The sequence below is a fragment of the Neolamprologus brichardi genome, chromosome 1 (genome assembly GCF_056152115.1).
Source record: "Neolamprologus brichardi isolate AB-2024 chromosome 1, ASM5615211v1, whole genome shotgun sequence".
NCBI classification, from domain to species: domain Eukaryota; kingdom Metazoa; phylum Chordata; class Actinopteri; order Cichliformes; family Cichlidae; genus Neolamprologus; species Neolamprologus brichardi.
This window is the reverse complement of record NC_142104.1, coordinates 1,180,918-1,193,889: the sequence shown is the minus strand read 5'-3', so window position 1 is coordinate 1,193,889 and position 12,972 is coordinate 1,180,918. Positions and strand designations below refer to the sequence as shown.

At 47.5% G+C, this 12,972-nt stretch overlaps 1 protein-coding gene across 1 annotated transcript in view; it reads left to right on the top strand.

Annotated features, from left to right (window-relative positions):
* Nucleotides 1-3,460: 3,460 nt before the first annotated feature.
* Nucleotides 3,461-12,972, top strand: part of dok4 (docking protein 4) — a 56,294-nt gene continuing 46,782 nt past the window's right edge. Inside the window, exon 1 of the mRNA XM_087848363.1 lies at nt 3,461-3,700. The gene's annotated coding sequence lies outside the window, so the exon portion shown is untranslated. The remainder of the gene's footprint in view (nt 3,701-12,972) is intronic.

Sequence of the window (12,972 nt, the reverse complement as noted above, 5' to 3'; positions counted from 1 at the left end):
CACACACACACACACACACACGTAGTTATGATACAGCAACATAAAAACATGTCTGATAGCAGTACAGAAGGAACATATGTCATGTAATAAATAATGGAGTGTCAACATTTAGCCATGCTGTCTGTTCAGTGTGTGTGTGTGTGTGTGTGTGTGTGTGTGTGTGTTACAGAGATCTGTCAGTGTGAGTCACTGTGTTTTGTCTCATACGCCTCACTGTATCAGTGCTATTACAGCCTTATCAGCTCAGTGGCACCAAACCACACACACATGCACACACAACCACACACACACACACACCCACACACACACACACACACACAGTCACAGTTATACTTGAATGAGAGGGAGGAGTGCTAAGCTATGCTAGCCACATGTGCTCAGGATTGTCGAAAATCATATCCCAAAACACCAAAGCTGGAGCTCCGCCTCCTTGGAAGGTCTGTTAGTACCGTGACCTCACAGCAGCCATATTATTGGTCACATGATGTCATTAAAAGGCTCCAACAGCACAAACACAGTGCAGAGGTCCAGCTCAGGGGAAGCTAGCAGACAGCTAGCAGCTACAACCGCCTGTGTCACCATCCACCTGTCACTCAGAGAGGCCACGCCCCCAATAATGCAAGCTTTAAGCAGGTTAGATATAAGAAGCCTCTGCTGGATGTCAGAGGAACTGCAGCTTTTTTATTAGCTTTGTGTGTGTGTGTGTGTGTGTGTGTGTGTGTGTGTGTGTGTGTGTGTGTGTGTGTGTGGGCAGCAGACAGAGTGAGTCTGTCATCCTTGTACAGTCTATCAAATACCAGGGAACACACACACACACACACACACACACACACACACACACACAATCCCGTTCAGCTATCTTAATGAGACATAATGGTTTCCCTAGCCCCTGACCCTAACCATTAAAGATGAATGCCTGACCCTGACCATAACCTAATTGTAACCCTGACACTAAAACCACATTTTGAGCCTCAAAAAGGCTTCAAGCTTGTGAGTGTGTCCTCACAGGTGACTGCTGGTTCTCACAAGTATAGTAGAATGCAGCTTTCGGTCCTCACAAAGATAGCTAGACAGGAACACACACACACACACACAAACTCTAGAAGGTTTGTTATTAACCAAACCGTAACGCTTATAATAGAGCATCTCCATCTTTTTGACCAGGCGAGCTTGAAGCCTTCAGGATTTTGTGTTTTAAAAAATTTCTCTGTTTTTTTTCCTCACACGTGCAATAAAACAGTTTAATTATCACGTCAATATAATGTAAGTTATTATACTTGATTATTTTTTTAAAATAAAAAAATAATCACCTGGGATCCACCGGCTAAAAGAAGAATTAGGGACGCTGTGCAGTAGATTACATGGCCCCGTCCCAACGTTTAGAAACACGTTGCTGTCAAATTCAAAAAGAGCTCTCACTAAAATGGTACATTTACTCAGTTTAAACATTTGATATGTTTTCTGTGATTTATGTGAATACATTTTGTGTTTATGAGATTTTGGAATCATTACAATCAGTTTTGAAATGATGTGATGTTTCTGTTTGTCCAATTAACCTTTACACTTCTCTGTTTGTTGGTTTTTAAAACTGAGCAACAAGAAAATTATGAGACATAATTTAAATATTTTTGCAGTCATGAGTAAAAAACTGCATTCATGGTGTCATTAATAAAAACATAATGAGTCAAGATGTTGAAAGGCTCTTAGGAGGGGATGAAACTAAGCTAACCCAGATACACGAGGACTGAGCAGCACAGCAACATCACGTCTGGTCGCAGGCCGGTTAGCAGCATTTCTCAGCTGTAAGGAGTCTGGAACAAGAAAGTGATGTATGAGTTTTCAAAGAGACAACTACCGCAATCCCACGGAGGCTGAGGCACTGGAGGCTGAACTGCAGGAGCATCAGTCAGCAAAACCGCCGAGCTGTCCGAGCAATCAAATTCTTCTTCATTAAAAGTTCATGTTCTTTTGTCCACCTCCCGCCGGCCGCTCAAGCTTCCCTCTCTGGTGTTTTGCAGAAGATGAAACCTTGACGGTGACAGGTCTGAGCTGTTGAGCGCACGGCAGGTGTGCACACTTTCAACCCCACCGAGCATCGAGTCACCAGCCTGCATTTTTCACCCAGGCTCTCAACTGATTGGCTGGCTAATTGACTGGCTGTCAGTGTGACTGATGGCACCGCTGCTCAAATCCAACATATCCAAGGTAACGCACTGATGCGACACCTGAAACCCCCCAATCAGCATTTCTCAGCGCACAGAGTGAGCAGGAGAGCACCTGGTTCATCTATCATTCTGAGAGTGAGGCTGACACGCTCCAACCGTCCGTCAGTGAAACTGTGCCGCTTCCCAAAGGCTGGTGTTAGCGCCTGACCTCCATAACTGCTGTTAATAGGTCGGTTCTGTAACTGTCAGGTGTATATTAAAATGTGTCAGAACAAGTGGAAACTTGAATAGATGACGAGTTAAGACTGATGGGAAGTTTAATAGCAAACATCGTCAATCAGATTCATTTTTGCTGTACAGCCTGGCGGCGCGTCCGGCTGATGCCACAGACGCAGGTAAGTCACCGCAGCACCCCACCCGTGCACATCGTTTCCACCTCACCCGTGCCTTCCATGATCAAGGTCAAGTGTCTTTATTGTCATTCCAACCATGTGCAGTGGTACAGTACACAGTAAAATGAGACGACGTTCCTCCAAGAACAATCAACATGGGACTCCATGAAGTGCAATGTGCAAAGATGTCACATCTGCCTATCCCAGCTGTCTCAGGGTGAGAGGCAGGGCTCACCCTGGAGAGGTCACCAGTCTGTCGCAGGGCTGACACAGACTCACACCTACGGGCTTTTGGAATTTCCACATTCACCACATAACTGCATGTCTTTGGACTGTGGGAGGAAGCCGGAGTACCCGGAGAGAACTACATCAGAAAATAAAGGATTACATCTGGATTTGTATATAGAAACAAATCTTTATCCTCACAGATGTTCCTGTACACTATGCCGGCCACTTGGTTATGGCGTTCCATGCATGCCCTGGCTGCTAGCATCTTGCACCCTGCATCTTTACATAGCCTGCTCCTGGGGTCTTACCTGGTGTGATAGACCCCAGCCTCTATGGATCTTGTGCTGCCATGATTAGTGCCTCTGTGCTGTCTTTCAGTCCAGCTTTGTGCATAGATTTGATCAATTTATCTAATGTAAGGAGTCGGTGTGATTAATGAAGGTCAGCAGGTCTTAGTACATTTCTGCATCTTCACAGTAGATCAAATATTTTGTGTGGATGAAACATAAAATCAAGTCTTTCCTCTGAGCTGCCTTCTGTTGTGTCTGATGCTGGAAATCAGCGTCGCTTTTTTGCCTGAGCCTTTTTTGGGGGTGTTACGGTAGGAGGCGGGTCCTGCTGGAGCGTGGCTGGCTGGCTGGGCGTGTTTAGTGTGTGTGTGTGAGAGAGAGCGTGTGTGTGTGCCCTGTCGGGCTCCTCTCTCCTCCTGCTCGGCTCAGCTCAGCTCGGCTCAGCTCGGCCGGGAGGAACGGCGCACACAGGCGCGCGCACACGGACGCTGATCCGCACACAAACCGAACCGCCCGCGCGCGGATCCGCTGGATTTACCGGCTGCAGGGAGGAGGCTGAGAGAGCACCGGGAGCCGTCCGAGCACCGGGAGGGACCCCGCCCGGACAGCCGCAGCTGTCAGCCAGGTAACGGAGACTGCAGATGTGCGCGCGCGCATGTGTGGCAGAGTTTGCGGTGACGGCGATGTCCCGTCCGGTTCCGCCGGCCCGGTCTCCTTTGTTAGGTCACAGCGTCGCGTTCATTTCACGCTCCGTGTTTGTGTCTGTTTCTGTGTTTCCTCGTGAAAACACGATTTCAATAAACCGACGAACCAGAAAAGTGTTCGGGGAGCACGTTCAGCCGTGTCAGTGGGTTTGTGTCACCTGTGCGGCGTGGACACCTGACATCTGCGCTCTCACTATAGTCGTGATATTTATTTGACTTCGTGGGCATTTTTCTCTTATCTTCCAGTTTTGGGTTTTTTCTTATATCCGGTGGTTCAGCAGGTCGAGCAGGTCCGAAGGTTGGTGGTTCAATTCCCGGCAGCTCCAGTGTGCATGACAAAGTATCCTGGCAAGATACTAACCCGAGCTGCTGTCTGCGCGTCCATCACTGAGACAGAAGTGCGCGTGTGCGCCGTGGGGGCTCAGGTAGAGGAGAAAAGCGCTCATCTGAAAAACATTCATTAGATTTGATCTACATTTTCACTCATTGACACCTTTAAAAGACACAAATCTCTTTTCTTTTGGGACATTTTTCCCGCGTGGGCTCTTTTGTTGAACATTATATTTTGCTCCACTACTTTATGAAGCTGGTGTCTTATTTTCTAGGTTGTTTTTAATGTCTTGTCCACATTTGAGACACATAAATTGTATCTTACCGTAATTTCATAACTTCCTGAAATATTAATAAAGAAAATAATCATCCTGTCAAAAGAGCCCCTCTGCTGGCTTCCTTCTTTGAGCCAGTCCTGCAGAGGTGCCGTCAGTTACACTCAAACACCTGACGCTGATCTCCTTGATGTGTGGTGGTCAGGTGGAGGTGTGGACCTCATCCTCCTGGAGGACGTGACGCCCCGTAGGTCCTCCTCCCTCAGTGAGAAATGCATGTGAAGCAGAAAGAGTTTGTGTGTTTGTCACTGAATAAAATCCCTAACTGTGGATTTGGTCCACAGCCGAGCCGCCTCGTTTGGTGGATGGCGTGACTCCATGGTCGTGCAGCCTGATCCTGCTGAAAAGTATCACAGAGTGATGTTTTCTCCTGGGACCGCTCCCGCCTGATAATGGAGCCTCTGCTTCAGAGCTGCTAATGAACCGCGGCTCGCTGTTATCTCAGCAGCCATAAAGTGATGCTGGTAGTGAGTCTGATGATACAGGGGACTGATGGGGAGGGAAGGGAGGGTTTCCAATGAGAGTCTTTCACGCTGTTACTGCTGGAACATCACGGCAATGGGAAAAATATCATAGGATGGCATTATGGGAAGAAGGCGAGTGTGACAGTTTGGGGGATCTTCTGCTGGGAAACCATCTACATGTGACTCTGACACGTCCCACAGACAACAGCACAGACCGTGTGCACCCTTTCATGGAAACGGTGCTCCCTGATGGCTGTGGTCTCTTTCAGCAGGACGATGCACTAATGCACAGAAACGGTTCAGGAGCAGTTTGAGGAGCACAACAACCAGTTTGAGGTGTTGCCTTGGCCTCCTTCCCCGGATCTCGGTCCAGTGGAGCATCTGTGGGATGTTCTGGACGCAGTCTGATCCACGGAGGCCCACCTCACAGCTTACAGGACTGACAGGACCTGCTGCTGACACGTTGGTGCAGAAACCTTCAGGGGTCGAGTGGAGGCCACGCCTCGAAGGGTCAGGGGGGCCAACGCAGGTGGTCATAATGTTATGTCTGGTTGGTGTAGGAATCAGTCCATTTCCCATTTGAGCAGATCAGCCATCATCTGAAAATAATTTCACATTTTAGCATTGACGTAAATGTGTCTGGTAGGCACAGGAAGTCCAAACCTACCTGATATAATCAGAGAGAAGTTAAACTGACACTGAGGTTAATATTGCACACAGGTGAATCTCAGCAGGTCTTTGTGCCTCCAATTAATCGGGCCTTCATGATTTCACGAGCTGTTGTCAGCTCTTCATCTCCAACACGAAGCTGGGTCAAATCCATAGATTTATGGCGCTACAACATGAGTAATAGTCAGAGAGCAGACCTCCTGTGCTGATGGATCAGGTGTGCTGTGTGTAATTTACAGCTCTAATGGTGCAAACACGCAGCAAAGGTGAAGGCGTCTCGTTAGTTTGACAGATCTACGACTCACACCGCAGCCGGCGATCAATCCCGAACGCGTGCTTTTATACGCTTCTGTGTGTGTGTGCACGCGTGTGCGCATGCAGGGCTGCATATGCTCATGCATATTCAAATCTCAATTTGGGTCTGTGTCATTCATGCCTGTGTGTGTGTGTGTGTGTGCACCGTGTTTGCATCTTTGTGGGGACCAATAATTGAAAGTTTACCAAACTCGTGGGGACCAGCAGCTCTTATGGGGACAAAATGCTGGTCCCCATAAGAGCTGCTGGTCCCCACGAGTATGGAGATGTTTGTGAGGCTAAAAATGTGATTTTAGTGTCAGGGTACAGTTGGGTGTGTTTAGGATCAGGGTAAACGGGAAAGCATCATGTCAATTAGATGTCCCCACTAAGATATGAAAACACGACTGTGTGTGTGAGTGTGTGAACATATATATTTATATATGTGTGTGTGCTTTTCTGTGCTTGTGTGTGTGCATACGTGTGTGTTTCTCAGTCTCTGGGTGAATGAGTAAGGGGGATACACTGGGGAGCTGGAGGGAGTGAGGAGAAGCTGGAGGAAGATAAGGAGGAGGACTTCTCTCCGGTGTTTTTCCTGCTCTAATTTGCTCTGACAGCAGCTCCGCCGGCTCAGCCTGAACGAGAGAGAGTGGAGTATTCCCACTGTCTCCCTAACAGGCTTTAATTGGTGATGCTACAGTAACTGTACTTCTGTAGTTCCACTACAAACTTCCTGTTGTGTTTTCGTGCTAATTATCCAATATCCCTGCTGCGGATTACAAATCAGCCGATGCACGAGTTGAATAATTAGGGCAGCCGGAGCTCTTTGTTATTGTTAGTGTGAATTAAAAGTGTTTTCACCACAAATATCCAGCTTCCTGTGCTGCTCTGTGAAACAAAGACTTCGAAGTCAAATAGAGTGAAGGAAAAATCACTGCCAGCCAAGTGTGAAGCACCAGGGCTGAAAACGACGACATACCAGCACAGTTTGGTTTAAAGGGATCATTTCCCTCATAACCGCAGTGTGTGTGTGTGTGGAGGGGGGGGGTATTGTATGATTAGGGGTTTTAGAGACAGGTGGGTGGTGACCTCAGAAGTGGCACCGACATGGCAGGTAGCTGTTAACATTGTAGCGTTGACCATTTTTAAATCAAACTGCCTTTTAAGATTGACGTAGTGACGCCCCGCCTGCATTAACACCTGTATCAAGCAGGTAAATACCCGCCCCCCTGCTTTGGACGTAATGTTGCTCACTTTTGCCTTCTCTGCTAAGGAGGAAGTGGTGATCATCCAAGATATTCAGACTTGTTGGTAAGGTTGGTGCTGCATGGTGAGTGAAACTGCTTTTCCTGACAGTGATCGGAGTGGAGCCGAAGGCAGTGACGTGAAATAATAACGTTTGTGAGGTGAACGGAGATGTTGTTGTTTTTGGTGTAACAGCATAACTGTGGAAGGTCTTCATATAACAAATGAAACCTGACAGCCACATCCTGAAAAACACTCTGCTGGTGGAGGCTGCAGAGCCCCGTGTGTCACCTGTCTGATGATACGTTACAGGTGTGTGTTTGTCCTGCACGCTGTCATTTCAGCTTATTACAGCCTTTTTCAGCTGACGCCAGACTGATTATTAGGCTTCAGACGGACCTCTGCTTCATGACGTCTGCCACACTTGTGTTAGTACGCATGCACAGTTGTGCACATAGGCGTGCATGTGCACATAGGCGTGCTGTGGCTTTAGTCTGAAGCTGTTATCGCTCCACCATCTTCCATCAGAAATCTTGACTTCAGCACTTTGCACAGTGAGATGAGCACAACTACGTGTGTCCAGCAAACATTCTGAGCAACACTGGAATAACTGATGTTGACTAGAAGGAAGTTCGTGCAGAAGATGCTTGCTGTCCATTTCACATGATCACGATGGTGAAGTCCAGCCGTCTCTTCCAAAGCCAGGTGGACTTCTCGCTCTGACTCCTCAGACCGAGACGTCGCAGCATCAGGATGTTTTTGCTGTGGTTTAGCTTCTCCCAGAGTTGTTTTATTTTATTGTAATTAATAAAAGATCACATAAACAATTGTTTTCGAGCAGACCGGGAGGTTACACATCTGGGGGGGTCATCCTTCTATTGATGAGTCCAAACTGAAACCAAACAATCTTCTTACATGTGAGAAATATGCAAAAAAAGTCATGAAAACCTGCAGACACGAACATCCTGAACACCGAGCTCCCTGCAGGTTTATAACATCAGCTGTTTCCAGCAATTATTAAATCAACATGTTTGAGGGAAATTTAGCTCGTTTTGGAATAATTGTCTTATTTTGGCGCTCAGCATCTCTTTGTTTTGCTCGTGGACGTTGAGTCTGTCTGACCGCAAGCTTTTCACAGCCACAGATGTCGTGTTTAAACAAAGACTGATGATGATGATGATATTTGGTGTTTCTTCCCTCATTTTGCACGTGAGAGACATTTATGGTGCAGTGGAGTTTCAGCTGATGAGCAGCAGCACAGGTTTTGTTAGACACGGAGCAGCAGATGGATGATAGGAGGTGGAGGGTAAACGCTTAGGAGAGATGGAGGAGGTGAGGGAATAACAACGCTGTGACTGATAGCTGTGGGACGGGGGTAGTATGTCATCGTGTAGCACCCTGTGGGTGCATATGTCAGCTGTCACAGCAGTGTGGTTACACCGTCCACCCTCTCTGCCTCTCTCCTCCGTCCAGCCTGGAAAGTTTCCTCAGACTGATTTGTGCCGTGGAGTCAAACGTCGCTGTGGCATCACGTTTGCTTTTAAAGGGATCTCACCTGAAACCCTCACACAGGGTTCCACACACTGACGAGAAACCTCATGATGGTGCTCTGGAGTCTGGAGCTGATCATGAGCTGATCTCCAGAAGGCACCAAAGTTCAGCCTGTTCATGTAAAGGTTTGGTTGTAGCCGTGATGGAGTTCACACGAGGTTCTTTAGCTCATTTCAAACAGAGTTTTGATCCTGCTGATGAGTTTTGGTCTCTTGGTTTAGTCCTTTGATTATTTTATTATATATATATTATTAGGTATCCTCTTTTCTTTTTTACCTCTCAGCCCTGAAAGGCTGATTGGGTATTGTCCTCACGCCACCGTGCAGGCGGGTGGTGGCGTGGACACAGTTGTGAACACGATGCAGCTAGTCCAGATGTGCTTTTCCAGGCAAGGTTTTCCGCCTCCTGCAGGATCCCGAGACGCTCCCAGGAAGTTCTGGGTCACAATGATGCCAAAGTTGTAATAATCTAGAATAATCCTCCAAAGATTTCCGTGTGGGGAGGTGTTCACCAAACCTCGAGCCTTACCTCCTCGTCCTCTCGCTTGTTTTCTTTCTGTTTCCTCCTCAAATAAACGAGACGAGCGACTTAATTAAGTGAAAGCAGCGGTGCATTTGTAGAAGGGCTCACGATCAGCACAAGTGGAGCAGACAGAGCGCTCTGTGTTTTTACTGCAAAGGATTGTGGGTGCAGCTTCTGGTTGACTGGCCTTGACGGCGAGAGAGAGAGAGAGAGAGAGAGAGAGAGAGTCTGTAATTAGTGCTCAAGGCCAAACTGCCACATTCCACATGACAGAGTGTCTCTCTCCCTCGCTCTCTCTGTCTGTCAGTGTCTCTCGCCCTCCAGTTGTGAGATGAGAGCTTCACTCTCTCCTCCTCTTCCTCCCTTGCCTCGACCGTGCAGCTAGTTTTTGTGCACGAAGCAGCTTCTTCTTCATGTGTGTTTTCTGTGCAGTGTATTAACTATACTCCATCTGTGTGCTTACATGTTCCTGTGTCTGTTGACCCGGCGTTTTAACTTTTAGTTTATTTGGATGTTGTTTATGTTTAAGTTCATTAGATTAGTTCGTTTGGTTATTAGACTCCTTGTGTTTTCTTCCTGTATTTAAGTTTCCCTCGCTCTTTGTGTTTCATGCTGCGTGTCTTATCTTATCAAGTCTGTCTCGTGTTTCCTGTTTTATTTTGAAGGAGTCGTGTGTTCTTTGTTCATTGTGTTTAGTTTCACTTCCCTTGTCCTGTCATTAGGCTCATGTCAGTCAGCTGTTCCTCCATGTGTCCCCACTTCCCCGAATCACCTCCTGTGTATTTAAGTCTGTTTTCAGTGTGTCATTGGCTGTGTCCCAATTCAGGGTCTGCAGCCTCAACGATCCTCAAGGGCGCGTACTCAAAGACCGCTAAGGTCGGAAGTGCGAGGCTTGTGAAATGGGACGGTCTAGCCTCCGTTGCGCTGCTCAGGTTGCCTAGCAACCATGATACTAACAGCTGGAAACGTTTCATACAGCTTTGTTTGACAGAAATGAAGGAGAAAATCTTTTGTTCATTTGTTTGTTTCTACATGAGCTTTGATCATTCTCTGATTAAGCTCAGCTATTGAACGGCGTATATTTTAAAGTAAAGGCTTTAAAACCAAGTTAGTACAAACGTCACTAATGTCACATGACTTTGCCGACATGTGGCCAACAGGAATGTTTTAATGTTCTTCGTTATTAAACATTTGCACATAAATAAGTGACATAATATTCAGTACTTACTTAAAGTTTACTCTTCGGCGCCCCTCATCCACCGTTTTTTTTTTTGGCAAAATTATCCACACCCACCACCGTGCTATGCATTCTGGGATATGTTGGGCCACGAAGTCTACACCGCCACATCCTTAAAATTCAGGGAAATGAAGGACGCGTTTGAGGGCCGCATTTTGAGCAGCCTTCGAATTGGGACAGCCTTCGTCGCGTCGCTGTGACGTAATCAGCCTTAAAATGCGGCCTTTAAGGCTGCACACCCTGCAGGGATACAGCCGTTGTCAGGTCGTCTGAGGTCCTTTGTGTCATGTTTCCAGCTTCTGTGTGTGGTATTTTTGTGTCCATGTTTTGGGTTTCTATGTTATCTCTCTCCCAGTTTAGGTTATTGTTTAGCGTCTCCTCTGCCTTTTGTTTTGTTTTGTTTTCACCAGCCTTAATAAGCGGCTCGCTTTCTGTTAACATTTAAGTTTTGTTTCATGGTGTCTGCATTTTGGGTCCTTTTCATCACACAGTCTGCCTCTGCCACACTGTGACACAAACGTGTGTCGTTTACAGAAATCCTCACAGAAAGTGAGACAAAAGTGTTTTTTATTCCTCATCTTTCACCTGCATGCAGCTGCATTAGCTGCCTTGATTAGAGCATTAAATGGCTTTTCATCAGTAATAATCATGATTAATATGCGTAAAAACGCACTGACGCACGTCTGATAACAACAGCTACAGCTGAGCTCCGGCTTATAATCCCAAACAAGCTTTCTGAATGTGGTTAACGCCATAAAGATGATTTATTCAACCAGACAAACATCTTCACATCGTGCGGTTTGCGCCTCAGTCGACCCGAACACCGTGTCAAACTTTTACACAAGTTTAAAAACAGCTGATAAAGTAATGGGAGTGTGTGTAGCTCCAGAGAGGACCGAGCTCAGAGCGTTCACAGGACACGTAACCCCAGATTTCCTCCATACGAGGCGTCCACGTCACAGGATACCAACACATAAAACAGTCCTTCAGATCAGCTGGACACAAGCAACAACAACACAAATGTCCTCGGTGCTCCGTAACCAGCACTCAGCCTCTTCTTGATGCGCTCTCCTCCACCTCGCTGTCGTGCAGGAGCAGGTAGGCTGCGCCGTGGTCCCGGCGGTCAGTCCACCACAGCTCCTGCATGTCTCCATCTCCAGTAAATGAGGTGACAACAGCCCGCTGAGCCTGCTCGTCGGAGGAGGAAGCTGCCTGCTAATCGTTTCTGTGGCGTGATAACGCCTGATAACAGCCACGTAACGCGCTGATAACATTTAAACAGGTGGCTGTATCACAGGTGCGCCGCAGCGCCGCCCTTAAAGGCGCTCAGCAGCTCCGACACACATTTCCATCTTTGTGAGATGCATTTTTAAAAAGTCACAAAGGTTTGGAAAGAGCCGCAAACATCCGACTGCAGCTGATCTCGGATCAGTGGGAACAGCTCATCGGTGCCGTGATTCCTGTTTTTGAGCATCTGCAGACGTTCCTCTCCTGCCTTTACCGACATCCACGTAAACAAAGAAACACGTTTGGCTTCATCTGCATGAACTCCGAGTCAACTGAAATCATCCTGTCAGCTGTCACTAAACGCAGGCGTTTGTATAAATTCAGCAGCAGATTTTATTCTTCGTTGAAGATGAAACAGGACTGATGTGCTCACAGCTCGGGCTTCTCCCTCTGGCTCATTAAGGCTGAGCGTACATTAGAAGGCGTGCGTGTTGCTTATGTATTTCTGTCCTCGCCATCAGAACTTTTAAACATGTCGTGTCCAGGGCGAGCTGAGCGGCAAGGCAAAGTTTCAAAGTTCAGCTGAATTCATATCTGCAGAAAAAGGTCACCTGACGCGTCGTCAGCTCGTCACATGAAGGCACTTTTTGTTCATCACACCTTTCATGTACTCGCTCGTCAACGCACCAGCTGTTCCTGCTTCCTCTCATTTGCTTCCCATTACAGAAGGTTGTTTGTTTCCAGCAGAAGACGTCCTCAGGTACAGGCCGGTGCACTAACACAGCTGCACACATATGACAGGAAGCTTTCGCTTTAGTTTCTCCAGGACAGAAACTAAAGCTGCCCTTTGTCACAGACTCTGTTCATACATTTTATCGACAGGATTTCCAGAATTTCTAGGCGCAGTCAAGGTAGCAGGATCTCATCTTTGCAGATGATGTGGTTCTGTTGGTCAGGTGGTGTCCTTCAGCATGAGAAGCAGTGCCTCCACGCCTTCAGCCAGTAATGGGTGGAGTGCCCAGTACCTCAGGGTCTTGTTCACAAGTGAGGAAATGGACAGATTCGGGCCGTGGCTGCAACGATGCAGACGCTGCACCGGTCCATCGTGGTGAGCAGAAAGCTGATGCGGAGCTACATCCTCTCCTGTGGATGGCTGGCCTCTCCTTAGACACATGGTTCATAGCAGCCTCTCCAGCTGGGGGTAGTTTGTCTGACTAGGATGCCTCCTAGGTGAGCTACTCCGGGCATGCCCTCCAGGGAGGAGGCCGTGGTTGGGCTGGTGACCCCGCGAGTGGGACCCGGATGGATGGATGGATGGA